This window comes from Apostichopus japonicus, chromosome 20 (genome assembly GCF_037975245.1).
Source record: "Apostichopus japonicus isolate 1M-3 chromosome 20, ASM3797524v1, whole genome shotgun sequence".
NCBI lineage: Eukaryota > Metazoa > Echinodermata > Holothuroidea > Aspidochirotida > Stichopodidae > Apostichopus > Apostichopus japonicus.
The window spans coordinates 3,297,820-3,325,797 of record NC_092580.1 but is presented as its reverse complement, the minus strand read 5'-3'; the positions used below and the strand labels follow the sequence as shown (position 1 = coordinate 3,325,797).

The window sequence follows — 27,978 nt, the reverse complement described above, 5'->3', positions numbered from 1 at the left end:
TGTTGTCTGAATTTAATGAGTTTGTATGGCCAAAGCCTTACTTTGGGCGGGGGGGGGGGGGGGGTGGAGGCAAAAATCACGACCTTGATAGTTCTTTCCACACATATGCATTGGATAGAGGGTGTCCTTCTTATGAAGCAACAATTATATTATTAATTTTCAATTTGAGAGAATTTATAATAGAACATTTTATGAATCATTTTAATAGGCTAAAAATTCCATAAACTATCACTTTGAACTTCAGAGAAGCATATCTGGGCTCTTGGTATCTATAATGAGCATCCTGACTGGCATTTGAGAACTTTTTTTTGTTTCCAAAATTAATGATTTTTGTATGACTATAGCCTTATGAGTTTTTTTTTCGAGGGGGGGGGGGCAAAATCATGACCTTTATAGTTCTACCATGCATATGCATTAAATAGAGGGTGTCCTTCTTATAAAGTAACAAAGATATTATTCATTCTCAATTTGAGAGAATTTATAATGAAACATTTTGAGAATCATTTTAATAGACTGAAAATTCCATAAACTACCACATTTAACTTCAGAGAGAAGCATATCTGGGCTCTTGGTATCTATAATGAGCATCCTGACTGGCATTTGAGAACTTGTTTTTGGTCCTAATTTATGGATTTTGTATGGCTATTATAGCCTTATGAGTTCTCTCTTTTATTTTTTCTATTATTTTTTTTCTCTATTATTTTTTGTTCTTTCTACACTGGATAGAGGGTGTCCTCCTTATTAAGCAATGAGATTATTCGTTCTCAATTTAAAGAATGTACAAGGACACATTTTGTAAATCATTTTATTAGTATTCCATAGACTGACACTTACCTTCAATGAAGAGTATAGCCAAGCTCTTGGAATCCATAATGAGAATACTGACTGGCATTTGAGAACCTATTTTTTGGGGGTCAATTTTTTGGCCAAAATCCTTATCCAAAACTATGTATATGATGGAGGGTGCCCTTCTGATTTAAGCAATAATTATATTATTCATTCTCAATTTGAAATAAAACACAAGGAAACATTTTGAAAAACGTTTTATTATGTGAAACACTTACAATCCCAAACACTGCCACTTTAACTTCATTGAAGAGTTTACCTGAGTCCTTAGAATCCACAATGAGCATCCTGATTGGCATCTGAGAATTTTTTTGTCCAAATTCATTGATAATATAAGGATATAGCTTTTCTATCCCCCCAGCCCCCCCCCCCCCTTATTTGAAAAATGAGAATAATTTGTTAAAACAATTGGAACATCATACTGTAGCTGTTGGAATCAATATTCAAATATATAAATCAAAACATCATAGGGCTCAGATATATTCCTGTTTGATTCCAACCAACCAGTTCTAATCAATGGTCGAATCGATCCCTCCTACAGTGAATATATTGGTCATTGTTATTTGATACATATATATACACTTTTCTTTTGACAAACAAACTGTAAGGTCGGGTTGTCAGATGGACAACCAGACAAAATCCGTAAAATTTTGCCCGGGCTTACATCAACAGATAGGTACTAGCATTCAAATCTTGTTCAGGATACAAATTAAATTGATTTCATATATATTAATATATATATATAAATATGTTTGTTTGACTCTTTGATTCAATGTGAGACTTGCATCATCTATCTCCTCACGAATCAACCCGTTCTGCTTGTCCTCTCTCTATCCTCTTCCAGGAAGATACACGTCGCTCTCTGACGTCTGGAGTTACGGAGTACTCCACTGGGAGATATTCTCCAGAGGTAGCACTCCGTACCCCGGCATGAATAACAACGAGGCCAGAGAGAAAATAGAGGGCGGTAAGTACTGAAAAACCATAAAAGAGGAACATGAAGTCACCTTAATCTTACCTCCCTCTTTAAGCAATAAAAAGGAATTTGTTCCAAAGTACTGGAAAATAATAGTACTTAACTTTATGCAATTCAAATTACAATTAAAAGATGATATCTCATAGATAACAAAGGTTACACCAGGTGGTCCCCAGTTGGTTAGTAGTTACACAAGAAAGCCACAGTAGGTATAATAGAGGGTTACCCAAGCTGTACCAGACAGTTAATGATTTATTCTTTAGGGGTGGGAAGGGGGGGGGGTTAATTTTTGTAAAGCTGTATCTGCTTCCTTCTTTTCGTCCTCAAAAAAATGCCATCTTACTTTACATTAATGACACTAACTACTGCTAGTTACATATATATATATGAATGATACAAATGATGTAGAAAAAGTCTGACACTATTTGAAATATGCCTAAAATGTCTCATTATTGACCACTACCATAGTGACCGTTTGATGCCCATGCCAGTTTGTTGTTGACGTGGTTATAAGCCTATCTTCTCCTCAATTTCAGGCTATCGGATGAACCAGCCTCCCGAATGTCCAGATGCAGTCTGGGAGTGGATCCAGGCCTGCTAGAGGAAAGAACCAGAGGACAGACCAAACTTTTCAGAAATAAAAACAGCGATGAAGAAGATACATAAAATATTTAAATAGATGACAGGAGGTGCAATCTCTTGTCTTTGTAAACTAAATTACAATTAATTATTTCAACACCCAATAAAGTGAGATTCAGTCTGATACAGCTCAAGGAACAGAGGTGAAAGCCACCATCTTTACAAATCTTTTGCCAATGTTTGCTCGGGTAACATCCCAGATATATGGCCGTGAATCCTAAATTACGTCATTGAGAATGTTTCATGTTAGTTGGTGTTTCCTGGTGAAGAAGAGAATGGATAATATGGGTTGCATGGTTCCCCTATCAACGACTGGGTTCTTGGAACGATTGGAATCAATAACAGATTCAAAATGGATATACATAGGACAGTACTCTTCCAACCATCGTGGGCTTGCAGTCTTGTTAAGAAATGATGTATTTACAAATGTTTGTCACCCTGTTTGAAACAGTTTTTGATTAAGTAAGACATGATCGGGTGTAACTAAATTCTAACGAGGGGCCGTGACCGGATATACATTAATGGTAATTCTCGTTAACTGTTTCGTTGTGGGATGAAACTAGGTCCTTTATTTAAAGGCGAGATGTTGTTTGTTGTCACATTGTGATGGCCATCAGCATATTTACCACAGTGACTCTGTTATAGTTGATGGCAAAGTAAATTTGATCAGTAAAACAACATATATCTCTATGTTTCAAGTCTTTTTTTATCAGGAAATTTCAAAAGCTTCTTATAAATAAAAAAAAAGTTTAATCAATAACATCAAGGGATATATATTTAATGAGTTTTCAGCCATGTTGGAAAAGCAGGCTGCTTCTTTTGTATTTGGTTTTGCAGTATTTGCTTTGCAAGAAAAGTTTGTATCACATTCTTGGACTGTTTGGAGTCAATAGCTGGATTATTGATTTGAAACTTTTGAAAAAATTTGGAGAAAAAAAGAAGATGAAACTGAGGTTCATATTCAAAAGTTAATATTGATTGTCCTAGGGTACACAAAGCAAGGTATTGATTGTTCAACATATTTAAAGTCAAACAGGCATAGCTCAATTAGTGGATCAATAACATGAATTCAATTCTCATTATGAATAATACAGTTGTAATATTGTCTTGCAACGTAACAACAATAGATAATAGACAATAGAAAACACATACTGCTAAATGGTCATTAATTACAATGGGTCTACGAAATAGCTCATTGCTGGATAATTACATGTACTGCTAAATGGTCACTAATTACAATGGTCTACGAAATAGCTCATTGCTGGATAATAACACGTACTGCTAAATGGTCACTAATTACAATGGTCTACGAAATAGCTCATTGCTGGATAATAACACGTACTGCTAAATGGTCACTAATTTCAATGGGTCTACGAAATAGCTCATTGCTAGATAATTACATGTACTGCTAAATGGTCTCTAATTTCAATGGGTCTACAAAATAGCTCATTGCTGGATAATTACATGTACTGCTAAATGGTCACTAATTTCAATGGGTCTACGAAATAGCTCATTGCTGGATAATTACATGTACTGCTAAATGGTCTCTAATTTCAATGGGTCTACAAAATAGCTCATTGCTGGATAATTACATGTACTGCTAAATGGTCACTAATTTCAATTGGTCTACGAAGTAGCTCATTGCTGGATAATTACACATACTGCTAAATGGTCACTAATTTCAATGGGTCTAAGAAATAGCTCATTGCTGGGTAATTACACATACTGCTAAATGGTCACTAATTTCAATGGGTCTAAGAAATAGCTCATTGCTGGGTAATTACACATACTACAAAATGGTCACTCATTACAATGGGTCTATAACATAGCTCATTGCTGGATAATTACATGTACTGCTAAATGGTCACTAATTTCAATGGGTCTACGAAGTAGCTCATTGCTGGATAATTACACATACTGCTAAATGATCACTAATTTCAATGAGTCTAAGAAATAGCTCATTGCTGGGTAATTACACATACTACAAAATGGTCACTCATTACAATGGGTCTATAACATAGCTCATTGCTGGATAATTACATGTACTGCTAAATGGTCACTAATTACAATGGGTTCGTAAAACTAGGTCATTGGTTTGTATTAAATCTCAATAAGTTATGGATTGAGTGCTCATTAAGATGGCTATTTTTGCAACATTTGAAAAGAAATGCATTTTCTTTCTATTTATTAAAGGTTAATGGGCGATTCACGCCCTCCCAAAATTGAAAGTTAATATGTCACACATGTATGGCAAGCCAATTGCTCAATAAATCGAAAAACATGGATTATCGGCCAAAAAACCATGTTTATCGACCGATACACATAGATTTTCGTTTGATTAACGTGGTTTATCTGCGAGAATTTATGTTTATCACTTTATAGCTAGGGTCCTGCACAATCCGCACATAGACAATTGCGGAATAATAATCGGCAACACACAGGCTAAGTATACCGTCATCGATCTGCCACCGATCTCACGACACAAGCTAAATCCGCTAAGTGCTTCAGAAATCCGCAAACTCAGAAATCATTGAGTTTATACCATCGGTAAGTTCAAGTGTCGATTATTGGATAAGTGCAAGAGTTTGTTCTAAATCTTGTTTGCATCAGCACGGGGTCATCACCCCCAGTGCCCCTGCATCCCACTGCCCAATAGTTGAGGTACCCACTGGCAGATTAGAGCTGCGCTGGCCAGGGGAAGAGGGGGGTCACTTTCGGCCCAGACTTGGGCTTAAGGGTTAACGACGGCAACTACCGAAAGTACGGCTACCGCATGAATAATTTGCCGACTAGTCACAGCTGCAGCATGAACCATTTGCCCACAGGAGAATTTTTTTATATCATCTTTTGGGGAAGGGGAAGGAGGGGGAGGATCGCTCCGCCCTGCTTTTTTTGTTGCTATTATTACTGTATGAATACTGGATCTTTTTCCGATTATGAAAAACGGACTTTTTTGCTATGATGAACATCGAACCTTTTTTCCGATTATGAATAACGGACCTTTTCTGCTATTATGAATATCGAACCTTTTTTCCGATGATGAATATGAACAATGACCCCTTTTGATTGTGAATAACAAACCTTTTTTCCGATTATGGATAAAGATTTCTTTCCCAAAAAATGCACTTTATGAATAACGAACCTTATGAACAATGAACCTTGTGACTAATGGTCCTTATGAATATCAGGCTGACCCAAGGAGTTGCACATCAATTGACATGTTTCAAACACAGTTCTATAGAATGTCAATTGATATCACAATATATATGCTGTGTCTGGGTAGGCCCGGGCAGGGTGAAATTTTCAGGGCGATGAGGGTGAATATAGAAGAAAAAGTATTGTTTTGAGGGAAAATTTCCTGCAGTGTTACACCTGGAAACCTAGACCTATGGCTTAGTAGTGGTATGGCTATTGATCTTTCAGGAGCTCTGAAAAAAAAGAATCGTCAAAGTTTCCCAAATACAGGGCGAATCTTTGATAGTGTATGGGCCTATGGTAAAGTATCGTAACCTATAGTAAGTAATTGCTACAGGCCCCTAGTCTGAACAGTGAAACTTTTACTCAGTCGGAGACAGAACCTATATTGAACCCACAATATAATTAGCAACAATCTGATTAACCATAACATGATAGCCTTACCATCTAGCTATAAACTGGGAAAAATAAGATATTTTTTATTGGTCCCAATTATATAGCACACTATAGCTAGGAAAGTTTTGTGATTATGTAATCGACCTGCCACGGTAGTAAATCAACCTTTAAAGTTCTAGACTGTACAATTAGCCTGCATAGCTTCTTAACACCATTAGGCTCTTTGAGTAAACACTTTTTTGGAAATATGTTCATGTCTACAGTGTATACATAGTTAATCATACAGCATTCACACAAAGACCCTCATACAAGAAAAAGTTGTTGCGGTAAATTTTCATCAGTGGCCAAATATAAACCATGATTTATCCCCGAAAAACTATGCTTATCGGTCGATAGACATGGTTTATCGCAGAAAAACATGGAATTTCAGCGAAAAACATGGATTTTCAGCGAAAAACATGGTTTATCGGTCGAAAAAACCATGTTTATCTATCGAAAAACATAGTGTATCGCCGTTAAACATTGTTTATCGCCGATAAACCATTCTCTATCAAGAAACATGGTTTATTGCCGATAAACATGGTTTATTGCTGATAAACATGGATTTTCGCTGATAAACATGGATTTTCGAGAGATAAACTTGGATTATCGAAAAAAATTGGAATATCTAACGAAAATCCATGATCGATAAACCATGTTTCTCAGAAAAACCATGTTTATCTGCCGATAATCATGGTTTTTCTGTGACAAACCATGTTTATCGGTCGATAAACATGGTTTTTCGAGTGATAAACATGTTAATTGATTTATTGAGCACTTGGCTTGCCATACACATGATAACTTTTCCATTTCTGATATCTCCTCATAATTTTGCAATATTTATATGTATCCCAGAATTGTGTGGAGGACTTTTGTCTCCTTTTCTGCCATTGTAGATTTTTCTTTTATTTACACAGGAATAGTTTGTATTACATTTGTCGGACCAACATTTCATAAAGTTTTTTCTCTTTTGTGCGACAAAGTTTACTATTTTACTTCTTAGACTGCAATACACAGTTTGTGGTTTACTTTCTGTTCTTCGATGGTAACAAATTTGTTGTATCAGAAAAAAGAGTTCCTTGTATTTTCACTTCCTTCTAGGTGTGTTTCAAAAAACTTGATAACTGCACATGTAACAAAAATGTATATATGCCATAAGAAGACATGAAGTTTCATTCTTAACTAGAATTAACACAAGCAGAACTGGAGGAAATGTATACAAATGAGTTCTAAAGCCATGTATAATTTTGAACAATAATGCAACAGGTTAGCTACATATTTGTGTCAATGATTTCTGTATTGGGGTGGGGGGGGGGTGTTTACCTCGTAAACAAACCAATTCATTTTACCCTATATGAATAGGACTTACAACATGGGAGAAAAGGAATAAATTGCTTTCAACCAAAACAACAACTTTCTTGAAGCAATTACAGAAGCTTTATGCATTTAATTGTAAATTTAATCAAGCCTACAGTGGTTAAAGTGGTGAACAAATCCAATGATCTTCCATAGTCAAGACATTTTTCATATTTTAGGCACAGAAATTACATTGATAATGTTTGAAATTGTTCCACTTGGAATACATTATTTGAGGTTAAAGTTGTCTATTGAAATTAATGACCTTCATTGGCATGGGATTTTAGTATCTTGGCAGGGCAGAAAATTTGTTAAATTTTTCCTCAAAATGCTCCTTTAAACATCTGGACATGAGCAAGATGCAATACGATGTATGTTATGTTCAAGATCTTGAACAATAGCAAGATTTTTTTGTGTTTTGCACATATTGTCCTTTTTATGTTTTAAACAGTGTTCTGTTTTTTACTGGTAGAGGGAAAACTTAACTTCACAGATATATATTATTTTGCAAGCATTATTATTATCAAAAGTAAACTTTTTAATAATTATTTTTCTACAAAAATGTGTGAAATAGTTCTTTCTTTTGAGGAAGAAATTACAGAGATGGCTATTAACTATTTGCTTTCAATTTTATCCATATCATGCAACAGATTTAGAATATTTCCCTCTTAATCTGTTTATGTAAATAACAAAGGTTACTAGATGGGTAAATAGTGATTGTGGGTTGGGTGAAAATAGGAACATTTGGTGTCAGGGACCAAGGTTTGTAATATTTCATACACTGCATTATATCGTTTTGTAATATTTGATTTCAACATTATTAAAGGAAAATAAACTTGAGAAATATAAGATCATACATTCATTTGTTTTCATTTAACTTACAGTAACACCTTTTATTTATTGTTCTGAGAAGAGAAAGATTATTCACGACAAATGGTTCTAAAAATTGTGTGCTACAGAATAGTAGTTTGAGGAATGAAGCAAAGAGCATAAGTGACCATTATTTCATTTCTAGCACATATTGGTGGTTAAGCTGATGTTCTTGAAGGTTGTTATAAATTCATTTATTTCTGTTCAAAAAATTTCTTGCTTATATTTCATTGCATATTTTCTAATTCCTACCACATCATGTTTGGCCACTATTAGCTTGTAAATAGTTTACCAAGTATTGACAACTTCCATTACAATTTGTTAAATTCAGACACCACCCTCACTGTTTAGTTCAGAAGCAAGTAGATTGAACTATTTTGCTGTAAACTTTAAGTATATATTTTATCTTACAGATTCTCACGGTTATGTACCTTACTATTAATCCCATGAGGTGATATTAACACTGCTTCAAATTATAAATTTTATAATTCTCTGGGTCTTGGTTTAGGGTCAAACTCCTGATAGGTCTAGAACAGTTCAAAAGTTTTCTTATTTTTAATAATATCCATAAATTCTTATCTTCGAAATAACGAAGGAAACTTGAAGCTTTGAGCAGTTTTCTTCATGCATTTTTTTTTATGGTTTTACAAGCATCAAAGGAGTCTTGTGCTCAGCTTTCACAGCACATATTTGTCTTCTTCATAGTCACATGCATAGCTAAGTATCAGTACTGTAAGACAAGTACTGAACTCCAGGGAAGGTATTAAGGTGATATTAGTATAAACTAACACAAAGGTTAAATTAAAAAAATGTTATGAAATGTGTCAAACCACATAAATAGTTGCAATTGAATAATGAGGTTACAACAACATCCAAGGTTTCCTCAATCAAATCTCATTCAAGCAGAAAGGGTTTTTAAACTTATCTTTTACATTAGAAATGTGTTTAGCGCCAGCAATGTTTTTGTCGCCAAGTCTACACAGTTCAGTTACAACATACCACTCTGTTCCCTACATAATGTGGAAACAGTTGCAATATCCATTCAGTTTTCCTTAATGCTGATATGAACTTTCACAAGTTAAAATCTGAAAAAAACATCATGACCAAGACTTTATCTTTAATATTTTTTTCTCCATACCCTATTAAACATTAACAAACCAGTGATTTTTTACTCATGCCTTGCAATTTCTGTCTTACCTTCTTTCTCCACGGTAAATCTGTTTGCCCATAGTCGTACCGGAGTTCTTGACCATGTTTTATGTCTTTTAGGGCAAACAAACAGAGACAGACTCTTCCTTCAAGTATTTGTTTCTTCATAACAGAATTGGCCTCCCTGCCAATCTCATCATTTACCATCTTTGCAACACAGGCTGTGTCTGTAGCATCAATACTGAGGGCAACAAATTGAAAGTTTAAGTGGATTATAAAAACAATTCAGAATGACTATGAAACCAAAGGAGCAGGACTGAACAACTGTAAAAGTTGACACACTGTATAGAGAGCTACATAGACAGATCACCCATTGTATATGATAGTACAAGCCAAAATGAATTTTTGACAGGTTAAATAGGGAAATGAATGTAACATTCTGGAGGAATTTGATTCAAGTCATATGTTTTGAAGTACATTTGAAGTTGTCTCTTTTCACACAAAAGTAAACCCCAAGCATCAAGTATGATTCCTGATTTGCAAGTTATTCATTCCAAGGTGCAAACATACAGTAGTTTGTGAAAGGTAAAAAAAACACTTTGTTGTCAGTGCGTAACACTGACATCACCCTCGTTTGCTTCAAGTCCACTTCTGGTGAAAAATCAGTGTAATTCAAAGGTGATATCTCGCTCTATCAGACAAATCTTTGGAAAGTAGACTAGGTTTTATTTGTAGAAATATGCAGCGAATATTCTCAGGGAATTTAGGCTACTCCATGAAAAATAGAAGTGCCTTTCATTTTCTCCTGGTAATAATAAAATCCTACTCACAAATTAGCAAGTAGTATGACATTCGAACCCTCCATTTTGTGAATATTTATAGAACAAAATATGCATTTCAAAGTTTAAATTGTTATCCTTAATGTTGTGAATAGTCAAAGAAAAATAAACATTAACAGACCATAATATGGGAAGCAAACATTTTAACCTACCATTCTATAGTTCCACCATTCTCATAAAAGTACAAGAAGGTGTTGCCATCTTCCTTGGTTCTAGATATTTTGGATGCCTCCTCAGGAGAAATTATTTCTCCTCTATACTGTAGCTAGAAATCACCTTGCCTGATTTCCTTTGTTGCAAACACTCCTCCTCCTGTCAAGATATCAAAAAAAGGAATGGATTGAAAAAGATTTTCTGATACAGGGAAAGAAAATAGAAGAATTCTTTGATGTTGTGTCCAATGTCTTCAACCTTGGACAGCCTCACTCCCGCGTTCCATATCGGATTGGGAACAATCACAGAAGGCCATACACAGTTGGTGTTCTACAAGTGATTTTGTTCTTAAATAATCTCCCTTCTTTCTGCTCACCCCCATCCCTCCATCTGTACAACCATTATAATGAAACAGTAATGTTATCAAGACCAACTCTTCTTAATGAACACACCCATCCCCCCACACACAAAAAGGACAAAACAAAATGAGAGAGACACTGGGCATGACCCCCTCATCCCCCCACCCCACCCCAATCCCAGTGGCAGGTAGAAAAATTGCTTTGTATTCATAAAAGTATTCCATTGAGCAACAGTAAATGGCGGTACTTTCCATATTGGAACTAACTCAATTTACCTCACTGGGACATTCAGTCATCTTGTGTATTCATTTAGAATATGAGAACAGTTTGGAAAGTAAAGACCTAAAGGTCAGTACTTTTTGAAAACTTCTAGCAATTTAAGCATGCCAAAATTTAGGGCCAATACAGACTACCTTTAACATACTGTACTCTAATGTCAGTAAAAGCAATTTGACCAACGTTCAAGTTGAAATTTTTAGTGTTAGCTTTATAGTTTAAGCTGTGGATCATTTCCCACTTGAATTTGATGCACTATCATACAAAATATCCTAAAAAGGTATTAAATGATTTTTTTTTACATCTTACCAATGGTATCAATGATGAACCTCACTTGAAAGTCTTCCTTATCACACTCTGATTGTACATGATGGAGGCAGTCCTGGTGTAGGGTGATCTTATTATGAAACTACATAAAAAAGAGAGATAACATCACAAAACATTTAAAAACATAAAAACAATACACATGCAATGACATTGAAAGCAGTAAGTTAAAAGCAGAAGCAAAACTGGATGATGTCCCATAAGTCGCCGCTTAAGAAATAATTACTACTGTTTAATCTAATAATAGCTAGAAAGTTTAAAGAAAGAATTCTTTAATATGGTTTGTTTGTTTGATTTTTTTTCCCACTTTGTATCAGAGACATGTTGCTCTCAAAATGAATATTTGTTAAAAACAAATCCAAGTGGCAAGGTATGATCCAGAGTAGTTAAGACTTGCAGCAACTTTTGATTATTTATAGCTTTCACACCAAAGATAGCCACTATAAGTACTAGCCATAACTAGTGATTATCTAATGGCAGATGATATTTCCTTTTGCACAAGTGTAGAATCCAAATTCATTTATAATCAAATGAGTTATTAATTAAATGATAAAAAACAGGTTGGAGTGGAAATTTACCCTTATAAAATGAGAGTTTTCATTTGCATTCAGTAATTTATTTTGTTATTTTGAGGTTAATAGTAAGTAAGGGGCTGGTTTAGAAAATATCATGGTCCATGGTAGGCCCCTACTTTAAAGGTACAGAAATATTACAGCACTCTATCAGTACCTGTTAGCCAACAGCCGGCTGTATGTTAAAAGTAAGGTTTTGCAGCTAATAAACTTTTGCAGAACTTTGCTTAAAATTAACTTGTTAGTTTTGTTGAAATACCAACAAAGACATCATGGTGAAATTTGTTTAATGTAGAGATAATTGTTTATAAGACCTAACTTGATCAGTACCTCCAAAAAAAATTGTGATCTCTAGAGTGACTCACCATGAACCAACTGGAATATACACTCAACAATTAGCTTTGAATATACAAACAGTTTTTGCACAGTAAATGTGTGAAGAAACTCTAGTTTCAGTAACTGTTACATTTTCTTGAAAGTAATTATCAAAATATATGAAAATGCATTTAAGAAGTAGAAGCTTCTATACTATGTTTTCATTCATCAACATTTTGGCAGTTTGAGAAGATAACAGGTCATTTTGTCCCACTACCAGTTTGCACACTACCAGTGTGCCTCCCAAGTAGAAATCCTTTCAAATTCCCACATACCTAACAGTTTGCCTCCTCACATCTATCCAATGTGTACTTTTAAAAATTGCCAGATGCTGTTATGAATATTCAAATATTAGGATTAACTCTCAGATATTAGTGACAAAATGTCATGTTTAGCAAATTTAGAGTGGAATATCATATGTTCAGAGAGGTACTTTATTGCTGAGAAGTGATGAAGGTCAAATGTGGGTCATCAACATGCATAAATTTGATCTGATTTAAGTAACAATGAAGTTTTAATTTCATTTTTTAGATATAAAAAGCTGTAAATAAGGACAATGTTCCACATGATTACAATTTACTTAATTGAACATATGCAATCAATGCCAACAACCAATCAGGTGATGAGCTGAGACTTGTAAACACATCAGCAACTTAAAGGAATTAAACCAATGCTCCCCTCTAAGGTCACTGCTCTCAGCTAATTCATCAGAGTCATCCAGGCACCTGATAGACAACAGCAATAGGACAAACCAAACTTTTCAAACCTACTTTTCTAATATCAAACATCACCTGTACTCATGTACACATTCCATCAATGAAAAGGACCATGTGTCGAGCTGAGACTTGCAATCTCATCCACTCAGGAAGGATAATTAATATTCATCATATAAGTAAGATATTTTGTAACATTTTAGTTCATAACACTATTTTCATTTTTAAGATGTAATGGCTGAATTGTATGCATTTATGATGGTATTTCTTTGCTCTACCATGTGGTGAAATTTAGACACACCAAGTTGAGCAGGAGCCAGTAGGAGTCAGCCTAGCTAGAAGTTAACCTTAGACAAAACAAAAATAATAATTTGCATGCAGAGAGGAAAAACGTTCTTTTTCAATCACTTTACTTACTAAAATATAATGAAATATATGCATTCGTACTGTCCAACAAACATGTCATTTTGGGGTTCAATTTTTTAAATTTTATTTTGAACTCATCAATCTTCTTCTTCATCAGGATCACAACAGGAAAAAGAGCATTTTATCCACTTGTGTAATCTTTGTATGGGCAGTCACCTCGTGGCCCTGGGCATGCTGGGTGAGACCTGCCCCAGCCGACAGCCCTTTCAGCTGGGAGGGTCATAAGGAGAGGAGAATTGTTTTCAACAAGGAAAACTAGCTAGACTTAAATGTCAATATGGTACTATCCATGATTAGACTCTTGCTGGTAATTGTTAAGGAATAATTCATGTTTATAGATTTTGTGTAGTTTCATGAATGAAAGTTTTTTGGATCACCTCATGACGGCATCAGCAGTGGGTTTGGAAAGTGGGGTGGCCAAATTTGAATCTTCTCACTTGACAAGTACATCAGTGGCGCACAAAGCATAATATTTTCTTTGGATCACACAAATAGCTGCATAGAGCCTTGATGTCTGAATAAGGGGCAGGGGTCTGAGGGGAGGGGTGTCCATAGCTTATTTCCCAGATTTAGCCATGTGTTTGGCTCTGAAATTCTGGTATCTGCATAAAGTGAATCAGAGAAACAAAACTGAAGGTTTGGGGAAAAGTGCAATGGTCCACCCTTTCTTACCTTCCCTCCCATATTATCCAATCCACCCCCCTTCCCTATCACACCTTCTCATGTTATAGATGTTTAGTGGGACAAGATTAAAGTAGAAGGCAGATACTGAGATACCAATAGATTAGCACTAAAAATTGGAAATGCAAACTAACATGGGCAAAGCTATTTGTTATAGGCCTCAGTAAACCAAGCCCAATCACTAATATTCATGAGTTGTGCACCAAAACAATAGGGATCACCAACTTCTCAACTTATTAACCAGATATGGTATCACTCTAGTATGCATTTTGTAGAGATATTTTGTTCACAAGCTCATTGTCACATACACACCCAGACACCAACTTGATTGCATAGGTTCTAGTTGCCTCCAGTATGGGAAGTAATTAACAAGGAGCCAATCAATTGTTTCAAGATAGTACAACTCACTGATGTATGGTGTTGTCTCCTTCTTAAGCATCATAACTACTGTGTTTATATCTTCGGCATCAATCATTTTGTCTATATAAAAGAAAAACATGTAATGACAACCTAGACCAGTAGAAATATCATGGCTTGCTTGCACTACTGATCATTATTTCGCATGAAATGATAGTTAGTGTGAACTTTTCATTGTTTACCAACAATTAATCACATAATTAAATTAGTAAGGGATGAGTTTGCATATGAGCAATCACCAATAGAAATGACTTCCTTGCCAAAAATGAGCTATTAGCCACAAAAGTTGTTATTAATTAACTTTTACTAAAAAGTGCAAATTGTTCAAATCTGCATTGTTGATAAAGTAATGATAATAATCATATTTACATGGGTTCAATCCAAATGGAAAAAATAAAATAATGTTTTAGTCATACAGGAATTAGCCACAAAAGTTGTTATTAATTAACTTTTACTAAAAAGTGCAAATTGTTCAAATCTGCATTGTTGATAAAGTAATGATAATAATCATATTTACATGGGTTCAATCCAAATGGAAAAATAAAATAATGTTATAGCCATACAGGAATTAACATTTTAGTTTAGCAAATTTAACAAAATGGTAAAATATTCTCCAATATGATAATTTCTCACTGGTATGTAACACAGGTCTACAGTAATCAACCAAAAAAATTTGGTAAAAAAAACACAATTATTAAATGTAAAAGTCAATGTTATGTTTTTGGACTAATTGGCATTAGAATGGAATGATCCACACAACACAAATACAACTTTATGAATGTAACAAAATATTCACCCAATTATTGGCATGTAGAAATCTTGTATTGGTCCATAAAATTTGTTCTTACATTTTATGTTTGAGCTATAATAAAGTTTTCAAATTTTGGTAAGGTCAATTTATGTTGTACAGCAGCACATTCCATGCTTGATGAAATTTTACCTACTTTATAGTTGTGTATATTGAAAACTTAATTCATAATTAATTTATGGTATGATTACCAACAATCCAACATAACATGGCATATTGGCTCAGTTAACTATATAACCCAAGATTCCATTATAAGACATACACACACACATAATCACACAAAAACATGCAGACTTCACTATGTCTGATCAAACCTCTCACCTCTAATCTAGGATTTTAACTTTCTTGCTGGTCTCTTCGCACGAGTCCCTTGAATGATGATCTTTGAGCTTTGCATGGTGATTATCACACTGAAAATAAACAAGGTTTGAGGTTATAATGATGCATATAGTTTTAAATAGCTATGGACAACTTTTCTGGGAGTCATCCTGTTCCAAAGTTTAATCTCTCCCAACCCCTCCTCCACACCCGTACCAACCATTCCTCAAAAGCCTCCTTTACTCTCTTCTGCCCCCTCCCATACAATATGACAGGGAAAACTTGTAATACATGACTCATAGACTGCTTCATTTTGACTACTACGCCGAGAGTTTTAAAATGTCTTTGAATCCTAATTGTCACAAGCAGTTGACAAACTGTCCATACTTATCATGCCTTATCGATAACATAATGGCAATCCAATATTTGCAAATATTTAAGTACAATCACAAACAACATTAGCAATGGCAATACATCCAGGCCAGCCAAGTTGGTGTGAGCAACAAAAATGGACGTAAGTAGTTGTGATGAGATTACAAATATCATTACCTATTCTAGCTAGATCATTCTCTCTTAGCGTCCTACAATAGCCGTTTACATTTAAAACTAAATAAAATAAAACTGTTAAGCAAACTGCTTATCAACTAGAGAGCCTGTGTAAGAGAATGTGTAAAAGTAAGTTGGCCTGTCGTTTCGATCTTAGGGTAACAAGCATATTTTTCACTAGTTAATTAGTTAATTAAGTTCTTTGGTATGTATATTTTGCAAAGGGATTATGATAAATAACACCAATACTAAATTCCAACAATGGTCCAATTTGACAAATTTACAATACATTGCCAATGTTGCCCTATGTCGCCTAAGTATTTATCGCTCCAGGTATTATATATATATATACAATATTATATGGCCAGTAATTACTTATTAAGTGAATTAAATTCCTTGGTATTTGTCCTAACAATGGTCCAGTGTGACGAATTTACATGAAATCACCAAGTGTTGTTTAATGCTAGTATGTCACCCAAATTAGTGTTTTGAAAAGAGTTAAATGCACATAGGGCAACAGTATGTATGTGATTCTCCGAGATGTTTCTGGAGCATCCTTCATGCCAAAAGGCATAACTTTGTTAATGCTAAAGTCCATCAGGAGTATTAAACAATAGCTGAAATTTCTTTGCTCTTTCAGTAAATGGGATCTGCCAGTCCCTTTAACAGATCAAACTTAGTGACACACTAAGCCTAGGTTTACTAATTTTATCAATACAATCTTGGACTCTAGGAATTTGGTATGTGTTACCATATTTACTTTACGATAATCTGTACAAATCGAGACCATCAGGTTTTTGCACCAGAAGACATGGTGATTGACCAATTACATTGACTATGTTCTATCATATCCATTTGCCAGCATGTACTGAATTTCTTTATTTCATCACCCTCGATTTGAAATGGATTCATTATGTATGGATGTTGCTTAATGGGTGCTGTATTACCTACCTCAACATCATGTGAAATAACATTAGCTCTTGAAGGAGTATCTGAGAATAAGGATGGATATATTTTCTATTAGTTCAGTCATTTGACCCTGTTGTTCTGGTGTCAAATGATCAATTTTACTTCTGAAATTTGATAACACATCAGAATTTTGTAACTTAGGTGTTACATAGTGGTGACTTATATTTTAGGTCATATTTTACCTCATTTTTACACTTACATCATTTCATTCAGACTGCTTACAACTTAATAAATTAGTAATATCTTCTTGAGTACATTTGGGACACTAATGTCAGTCATAGTGTCCCGTGCTGAAATTTTCCATTTCTTGTGCAGAGAAATGCAGAGAGTTATCCTTCATTACACACAAAAATTAAGTTCGAAATGATGTAAATTAAATTTTCCTTCTATCAGTGCAGGTGGCAATTCTATACCACATATATAGCAGAAATTACATCAAGTGTAATACCGGCTTTTTATGATCAAAATCTATATATTATCCAATCGCCGTTTTTAAATTCCCCTTGGTGACTAAGATAGAAATATATATATACCGATATATAACTATACGCTTAATTAATTTGATAACCATCATTATCTTATTCTTGTCATTGATAGAATGTCACGCAGCAAAATTTATAGTGTTAGCAATCTTCCGCAGCACAGACTCAACTTGCCCACTGTGAAAAAGAAATATGCCAGATATTGTCTAGAAAAAAAAGGTCTGTATCAGTGGTGTTCGCAAGAGTTGGTGGGGGGGGGGGGTGAGGATGGGGAGGAGGATTACTATCGTCAGTCTGGAGATTATTTACATTCAGCCGTTGGAAGAAGTAGACAACTGCTAGGTGTGTTTTCTTTACAACAAACAACATTTTTTTCCTTGCATTTTTTACCTTGCATTTAGAGCTAATTATAGACTTGATTTTCCTGTCTAAATATGCCTATGAATGCACGTTTTGACATATATTTTTGTTTTCTTGTGCAGCAACCTCTGACCCCTGCATTGGACTCGGTATCAACAAACCGGGGATCACCCCCCCTCCCCCCGTTATAAACCCTTGATATGGCTCTGGCCCTTCATATAGGTTCAATCCCAATCTAAATCAGTTGGGGGGTGTATCCTGTATATGCCACTGGTATGCATTGCCAGGCTATAAGTACATCAACAGTTAAATTCAGTGTAAGATAACCATAATAATTTCTCCACGCCAGACTCTATAAAATATGTTTCGCTGTGTAGATTTAACACATTTTATGTACGAGAGGCGGAACCTATGCAGCACATTCGATCGCAAGTGTGCTGATAGTTTTTTTATTGCAGTGCAGTGCTGTATATTTAGTGCGTTCAACATCATTGACGTAAGGTACAGTATCACATATGCATATAACTACAAACAGAAAGCGTATTGGATCAAAATATTATTTGAATGATAACGGCCTTAACAATCAAACGGCAGCAATCCATCTGCTGTGGTCAAAACGAGAAGGAAGGTAATATAATATATATTATACCTATACAAGCTAAGTCGCTAAAGTACATGCATGCGTTGCTGGATTCTAGACTCCGATATATTTTGTACATTATATTTGTACATTATCATTTATTCGTGTTCAATGCACAAAGTTGTGGCACTTATAATTTCATTGAACCAGCGCCCCCCAATATCCGCCAGGATTCCAAGTGTAATTAGTTCTGACATTTTGCGTCAAATGAACATGTCGATTAGTATACAAGAGTCAGACAGATTTTTTTCCTTCTTTTTGGACATTTATGGCTTCAGCGCAGTTTAGACGAAGTAGCCTATGGGGTGCATGAAGATGGCCCAGATCTAGGAACTGCATGGCCAGCATGGGGCACCTGAAACCCTTGCTACACCCCTGGTATGTAGTACAGCCTCATGAATGCCTAATAACAAGCAGAATGTACATGCATAACTGCATGAGTGATAAAAACATGTTTACAATCAAGCTGTATCATTCATTTCGCCAATATTATTATTATTCGGCTATTCAAAAATTGTAACAGGAGGAAAAAAGAGAAGAAATTAGACGGGTAGAACTATATGCTTGGTTACTTACAACCATTCAGTCTGTTATCGATGTGTTTTATGATATTTCACGCATATTAAGTTTTAACCTCCCCTGGGAGGTTCAATGGAAAATAGTAAAATAGTATCAACTTTAATGGTATCGTGCTTTGTCGCTAGGCTTGAAATAATCGTCTTCACAAACCAGTCCTTCTGTACTTTTCTAACCCTCTTTGATATAGGTACCAGCCCCCCCACCCACCCCACCCCCCACTCAGCTTGTGTAGTCATTTGGCAATTATATCTTCAGCAGCGAGAACTTACTTGTTCACTGAGAAAAAGAACAGACAGCGCTCTCCCTTTGATATGGATGTTTCTCTTATAATGTAGTGATAGATGACAGTGTTGAAATTTGGGCCAATTATTGTCTAGAGAAACAATGTCTACAACAGTGGTGTTCCCAAGGGGAGGGGGTGAGGGAGATTTCAATCTTTGGGCAAGTCAGGTGATTATTTACATTCAGTCGGTGGAAGAAGTATTAGACCACTGCTAGTCTGGTGTATACACTCCTTTTCAGCACCATTGCGACCCGCCCACACCTTATCACCCAAAGAAAGTTGCAGAGACAATCATCACGTCATAATAAGACTTGCTCAAGTCTCCAGTCTTGCGAGTTAAGGAAAACTGAAACCAAACTGTGGTATCTCCAATATGGAGTAACGTTAGTTAGCAGTGCCGGGAAGTTGTTCATGACAGTTACTTATATTACATAGACCATTGATTATGGTTGGATCTACTCTTCATATCTGTGGAGGGTGGAGGGAGAGGTGGGGATGGGGATGGGAGGGGGTGGGTAATTGTTATTACAGGTATGGCTATCACATTAACTGTTTTCAACTGTTTACAAACATTTACAACGTGGGGAGAAGTTGCCGGATTATGCAGGTACAGTTGTTACGGTATCGGAAGAAATGACGCCTCAAATGTGACAAAAGCTACATGACTTACCGCTCACCACCAGCTACAGTAGGAAGAAAGCTGGATCACCCCCTGTATCGTCTCTTATTGGGTTGGTATGAGGCCATGTATCCTGGCGAGATATAAAAATTCAAGTTAAATGTGAATCATAGCAGCTTTTGAATCATGATGATGTTAAAATTGCCCCTGAAATTCCACAAAGACACTCATCGTTGACTAGTTAATTAGCTCGATTGTATCATCAAACATTTGTATGCAATGAAGGTAGAACAACAGAGGTTATCTACCATATTTGTATATGGGGGATGCGGGGGGGGGGGGAGGAAGAGGTTGAGATGTTATGTCGTCCAGGGAAGGGGTACCCCTCCCCCTTTGAGAATTTTGTTAAAATGGAGGGTGCTTTAGATGCAAGATAACTCATTTAAGAGAAAAGAAACTGGATACCTTCCAGTATAAATGCCTGAAGAAAATACTTAAAATAAGATAACCACAGACCATCATATATGAAGAGATGGAGAAAGTGACCAAATTGAACAGGATAAGTAATGAAATCAGGACTGGAAGATGGAACTGACTAGGACATGCGCTGCAAATAGACAGGACAGACAATAATTACATAGCCCTGGGATGGACCCCAGAATGTTCAAGAGCTAGAGGAAGGCCTAAAACATGGCGGAGGACAGTAGAGAGAGAGAGAGAGGAGGAGAGCAGGCTGGAATAGTTGGAAAGAAGCCAGGACAGAAGGAAGAAGTGGAGGGAAGACATCTCGGCCTTGGGTGCCTCTTGGTACAGAGAGCGTTAAGCTTAATTTAAGCTTTAGATGCAAAATCTATATTTTACAACTTTTCAAACGATGTTAAAGAATTTTCAACTGTTGTACTGCACATAAGTAATATATGTATAGTTATGCAAGGTGCACAATGATATCTTTGTAATGTTCTGTCTGTCGCTTTTGGTTTCGATTGGATTCATATTCCCAGCTATCACTCGCTCATTAACCGGCATTGGCACTGAGTAAAGATACATTACCATGCATATGCATGTTTCTTACAACACTGCCGTATATATGAGAAATACTATTAATCACTGTATCTGGTCATTAATCTTTAGATAAGTTCTTCATCAAGTTCTTACAACATGTTCATTGTTTTCTCTAACTGATAAGTAGTTCAGACAGGTATGAGTTATACATACATATACTGTGTCTGATTACATCAACAGACAATATAAAAGTTTTGGCATTGACGTAGTGTACTGGTTTTACTTGAATGTGCGTAACTAATTTTCAGTGCCAAATCTCTACCAAATATGCAGAATGGGGTCCTAGTGCCCTCTTCGGATCAGATCCTAACATGCAGATCCAGCCTCATTGGCGCCACCTATCACTTTCTATTTTTTTTTGGGGGGGGGGGGGGACCATCCATGAATATTGTGTTTTATGCGACTCAAAGTTTTCTACACTGAAGTGAGTTGCCACAAACTGCTGCCCTGCACTACACTGTACCTTGTTATGCACAAAATAGTGGAAGGAATTAGTATTTTGCGTGCTCTGCTTCACTGGATGGATATAGATGTATGATGTATTTTGCTGACTTGTCGGCATGGTAACGTAGACGGGCAGGTCCAAGCTATTGTATCCCTAGAAGCCAAATTCCAAACTTTACTGAAGCACCCTAAATGTGGTGTTATGTTAAAGCTGAATTATTGAAGTTTCAGATTTTCATAATTTTTTTGAATTGTTTTGCCTATTCACACAATTACAGCTGGCTAATTTGCATAAATTCAAATTGCAGTGTGACTAACGGGAAATTTGGAATCCTATTTCCCTGCCAGCAATATGAACTAATTGAATATAAGTTATGTGGGATGTGATACACCCTTCCCGGCTTCCAATAACTTTGACATATTATGTTTGGGGGTTCATCAATTAAATATGCTAATTAGCTAGTGTCCAAATACTGATGTCCCGTACGTCACAATTTTCAGCACTTTTTTTCAAGTTTAGATATGGAGGAACAATTGTTTTTCTGGTGATATTCTATAAATTTCTAAGTAAGAACATTGCTCAACAAAATCCATCCCAAAAAAATTGAAATAATATTCTGCAAATCTTATTATCAAATTTAAAAATGTGACGTACAGGACAAAATGTGACGTACGGCACATTAGTGTGGTGGAAACCCTGTATTTATACATAATAAACATGCATGGGCCCCAATGGGGACCTCTACTGGAAACCTTCCCAATGCTTACAAATTTATTTTGTTGAAAGCTGTAGTTGCACCTATAATCCCTGCGTGCCTGAAAAGCACATAATGGCACCAAATAAACTATTGACTGATGAACACCAACAGCCCAGGTGTTGTTCAATAAACTATCGGGAAGTCAATTGTGTGTGTGTGTGGGATACAGAATCATCTGCAATGCTACTGTATTCAACATTGACATTGATGAGGACGACTTCAAGAATGTTGGGTTTGCATTTCAACATTTCGTAGGCCTATTGTGAAGTGTGACTATCATGACTGTGCAACAATGTTCTTGTGTCATGAATTCAGATAGTAGACATTGAGATTTTTAGTTACAAGTGTAGAGTTTCGCTCGCCCAATTTTTGAAGAGGACAACCACTCATGAATTTGTTCAATAACCAGTACTAGGTCTACAGAGTTTTCTTTGTTGTACTAGTTTCAAAGATGGACATTACATGGACGTTACTGTGGACATTTTGATATGTTTTGAATGGGATGGAACATATTTCAACTTCAGGGTCAATAGTGGGGAGTATGATACAGTGTTGTACAGTATATACTAGTGTTTACACGGGTTATCCGGGTACCCGGGTACCCGCCCGACGCAATACTACCCGGTTCCTAATTTGTTACCCGAATCCTACGCAAAGTGTGATTTCAAAAAAAAAAAATCTAAATTTACGGTAAAGTAGATTTCCCATTGACTTAGTGTGGTGTTAGGCTACAATATGTGGTCAAAGATAACAGCAATAACGAAGGTACCGGCCCGACGAGATACTACCCGGTTCCTAATTTATTACTCGAATCCTACGCAAAGTGTGATTTAAAAAAAAAATGCAAATTGGTTAGGCAGATTTCCCATTGACTTTGTGTGGTGTTAGGCTACCATGTGGTTGAAGATAACAGCAATAACGAAAGTATTCCATGGATATCTTATAACTGCGTCACAATAAACAGATGGTTAGGCTTTGCTAGATTTCTCATGCATTGACTTAGTGTGGTGTTAGGCTACCATGTGGAAGAAATTATTATTTATTCATTGGTTTATTTCATAGAAGGAAAGGCTGACAAGGAATTCTACGACATGTTTATGGATTATAGACGGGATAACTAAAAAATAATAATCGCAAGTGGCTTTTTAGTAATCGTGTATTCCAAATGCGATCAAATTGCGCGAATCGCGAAATCTCGCGGCTAATGTGAACCCTGGGCCTGCATAATAGATCTAGTAACAACTGAGCTAAAGTAAAGGGATATTTTATGGTCTGATCCAATAGACGTGGAGAGGAAGATAAGCAGCGGCGGCAATGCGATGTTAACAACATTACTACTAATTAGTAGTAATGTTAATTATATTAAGTAATTAACAAGTTTATGACAGAAAAAAAAGCAAATAGATATTATTGAGGAAGGTTTTATACCTAAACCTAAACATACGTTTTTGAACATAAAAACATTGTCAGTAGAGAATATAATTCATTTTATTATAGCATTTAATATGTAATTTATTGAAAATCGTGATACACGGGGGAAAACAATTTTTTCCCGGGTACCCGGATACCCGACGGGTAACGGCTCTCGGGTACCCGGTTCCCGATTTTTGGACCCGTGTAAACACTAGTATATACCAAAACAGTTTTGCACTAAAACTTTGCATCTTGAATCATTTGTGGCCAAACAAAGCTAGAATTGATGTTATGAGTATTTGGTTTGGTAACCAGTATTAGGTCTATAGATTTTTCTTTGTTGTACTAGTTTCATAGATGGGCATTACGTGGACGTTACTGTGGAAATTTTGGTATGTTTTGAATGAGATGGAACATATTTCAACTTCAGGGTCAATAGTGGGGAGTATGATACAGTGTTGTACAGTATATACCAAAACAGTTTTGCACCAAAACTTTGCATCTTGAATCATTTGTGGTCTAACAAAGCTAGAATTGATGTTATGAGTATTTGATGTTATGTGTAGAGTAGATTAATACTTTACGCATTCCATGTTTTATGTAGTGGAATGATCTCAAAGTACAGTCACTGCTCTTTTCGATCCCAAAAAGAAGGAAATATGGCATGAAATTACTGATGACATATTGTTCTGGCATATCCAAATTAATGTTTTTATGTAGAAATCAGCTTGTTATGGTATATTCAGGAATAAAAATTCAGTTTTCAATAGTTAATTTGTATATGGACAAATTGTCCCGTACGTCACATGTCCCGTACGTCACAGGACAATTTTCATTTGTGTTATCACTGTACTGGAATGGCTTCATATTTTTTTTAATATGTTACAGCTTAGCCCTTGGAAGGTTAGACTATTCACTAGTTATAACAGCTTGATCACTGCCCTCCTAATTTCAGAGGGATTTCAGCTTTGCTCTTTAGTAAAAAAAACACAAAATTCTCTGGTCCAGTATGTCACACTGTACATTAATTAAGATGGGACCTAATTAAAGCAAGTGTAGGAAATCTTCATGAGCTCGTAATAAAGTAGCAGCAATAACAAATATGAAACCCTGAAAAAGTTTCTGGAATATAAATTTTTTATAACTTTTAGACACATTTAAGTCTCTGAAATGTCCCGTACGTCACAGTGCAAATAGCTTGGACCTGCTCCGACCTAAATTCAGATATGAACTTGAAATTACTGACATCAATTCCAAAATGGTTGAAAATTAGAAAGAAATGAACTTACACCTTTGTGACACCATAAACTTGTGACATGAATTATAATCACAGCCAAACTAGTCTTCACTGAATAAATCTCCTGCATGGATTGTCGGGCATCCAAATCTGTGTGAATTATAAATAGCGTTTGGTCAGAATATCAACAAGTAACGCTCAAGGAAAAAATAAACAGCTTATACTATAGTTTAGTAATATATGTATATTTATGCACAATATTGTGCAAAATATTATTTTTGTGATGTTCTGTCTGTCGCTTGGTGTTTCGATTCAATTCATATTTCCAGCAATCTCTTGACAGACAATATAAAAGCTTTGATATTGACCTATGAGTAAATTTTCAGTGCCAAATCTCTGCCAAATATGCAGAATGTGGTTCGAGTGCCCTCTTTGGATCAGATCCTGACATGCAGATCCAGCCTCATTGGCGCCACCTATTTCTTTCCATTATTTTTGGGGAAGAACCATCCATGAATATCCTGTTTAATGCGACTCAAAGTTTTCCACACTGAAGTGCGTTGCCACAAACTGCTGCCCTGCACTACACTGTACCTTGTTATGCACAAAATAGTGGAAGGAATAAGTATTTTGTGCGCACTGTTAAGCTTCACTGGATGGATATATATGTATGACGTATTTTGCTGTGGACTTGTCGTCATGGTAACGTAGACGTCAATCCAGATATGTACATGAAATTACTGACACCAATCCCTAAATTGTTGCAAATTAGAAAGAAATGAATACACCTTTGAGACACCATACATTTGAGACACGTCATAGTCACAGCCAAACCAGTCGTCATTGCATAAATCTCCTGCATAGATTGCCGGGTAGACAAATCTGTGTGAATAATAGATAGCATTTGGTCAGAATATCAAAAAGTAACGCTCAAGGAAAAAATATACAGCTTATAGTATAGTTTTTAAGTGATACAAAACCCAGGTACATGATTTCCTAGAGAAACATGCCTACAAGGTCCTGGTTGTACAGGATCCTGATAACAGAAATGGATCCAGGAAAGTCTGTATACAGGAGAGTCTGTATACAGAAATACAGCATCACTACATGTTATCTTGGAGAAATATAGGATCCTTAATACACATGATGATTATAATAAGACAGAAATAGAACCATGGGATAAATATTTAAGTTCATTGAGAAATAAACAGGATGCCTTCATGCGATCCTGGAGAAATACAAAATATCAACATGAGATCCTAGAGTCTGAATATAGGCCTACCAGATTCTGGATGCACAAGATCCTGATAACAGAAATGGAACCAGGAAATACAAGATCCTGTGTAGTAATACAGCATCACTTTATTTTATTATAGACATACTGTACATGATACATGTGATCATGTGGGCTTTCATTTAGATTCTGAGACTATACAAAGGTTGCTGATCTATAACCTTTTAAGGTATAACCCTCCCCACCAAGGCCCCCACTATTCCAATTCTATTCCTTTTTCTAAACTTATCTACTAAAGATAAAAGTAAGTAAAGCAATGACTTTTTCAATGTATAGAAAGGAAGGAAATGCAAGGTCCTGGAAATGAACTCAGCATTAATGGAATTTAATAAGCGTTTTCCAAATGGAATTAAATGTAAACAGTTAATGTATTTAAAGAGCCTCCTTGCAAAATCATTCTTTAATGAATAGGGTTGCTAACCTGTTACAAAGTGGCTATTCTTATGACTAGTCGTAACAATAATTCCCTTTTACGCATGCGCAGTTGCTTTATCGTAGCTATTTTAACGACTAGGAGTACTATTTTTACGACTAGGAGTAACAATATTTTCGGGTTAGGGGTTGGGTTAGGTTTGGGGTTAGGGTTACCCCTACTAGTACTACATCATACATGCGCAGTTGCTTTTATTAACTTTACTGCGCTTGAATTCGCCGATGTCGTAAGAATAGTTTATAAATAATTGTTACGGCTCGTTGTAAGAATAGCCACGGCCAACCTGTTAAGGTTCTCCCATTGACACACGGCCAAAAGTTGTCCAGGAGGTAGCCTATATCATGAACCATTTAATACGTGTTATATGCAGGGCTCCATCATATTGCTTCGCGGCAAAGAAACGGATGATAAAAAACGGTCAAAATACCCAGGGCTACTCGGACTAGGTTAGTTCGCATATTATATGGCTTGTGATATTGTAATTTGTATATGAAATGGGTAAACATAACTCAATCCGCTTACAACAAAGCCCAACTTTAGCTGAGAAAGGTCCTACACATCATGTGCCAGTACTATAGGCCTAAGCTTATTTACCATACCTACTGTGTGGGAGATTATTCTTTCCGTTGTTCGGAGTTGAGTAATTTGCATTAAAAAAGAATCGGTGTGCGAAATTCCATCGTAATGGATGACGTTATAAAGGATGGACTAGTGGTCGAACGTATTGTAAACGTGTTAAGACCTTCTTTCATCACGTATCGCAGCTTATACAGTATAGCTAAGGTCAGTTGATCACGTGTAAACGATACTCGGCCTTTTGGCTAAGATCATGTGTAGTATCTGTTCACTGGCCCTTTTACTTCGAGGGGAATGATGATGCACATCCGCCGATGATCACACAGTCACAGTCCCTGTGTGCAAGGGGACTGGGGTTGAGAGCGGATCAGTCGTTTGGTTTCGTGCCCAGGTTCTTTCCTGGGCGACTTTTCCTTAAAAAAAGTACTTGTAGACTATTTTCAACTTTCACGAAAGAGCTACTAACAGTAAAACGTGTTCTATGGATGTCATTAAAGGGCATCCGCAGTGACATAGTTCTTTGGAATTTTGTTGTTTCATCTTGCACTGCAAAAAC

General features: G+C 36.0%; 1 long non-coding RNA gene across 9 annotated transcripts; it reads right to left on the bottom strand.

The window, feature by feature from the left end:
* Positions 1–377: 377 nt before the first annotated feature.
* LOC139960872 (uncharacterized) lies at positions 378–27,978 on the bottom strand. Of its 9 annotated transcripts, none has more exons than XR_011790647.1 (11): positions 27,446–27,978; positions 25,908–26,001; positions 25,172–25,269; positions 20,257–20,338; positions 17,225–17,265; positions 15,731–15,819; positions 14,593–14,664; positions 11,403–11,502; positions 10,458–10,617; positions 9,515–9,707; positions 378–2,416 (listed from the first exon to the last, which is right to left on the bottom strand). It is a non-coding gene; the product is annotated as an uncharacterized lncRNA (long non-coding RNA). The 9 variants fall into 9 exon arrangements; XR_011790645.1 differs by lacking the exon at positions 20,257–20,338 and having other exon boundaries at positions 384–1,820; positions 2,286–2,416; positions 27,446–27,971; XR_011790644.1 differs by lacking the exon at positions 20,257–20,338 and having other exon boundaries at positions 379–2,419; positions 27,446–27,964.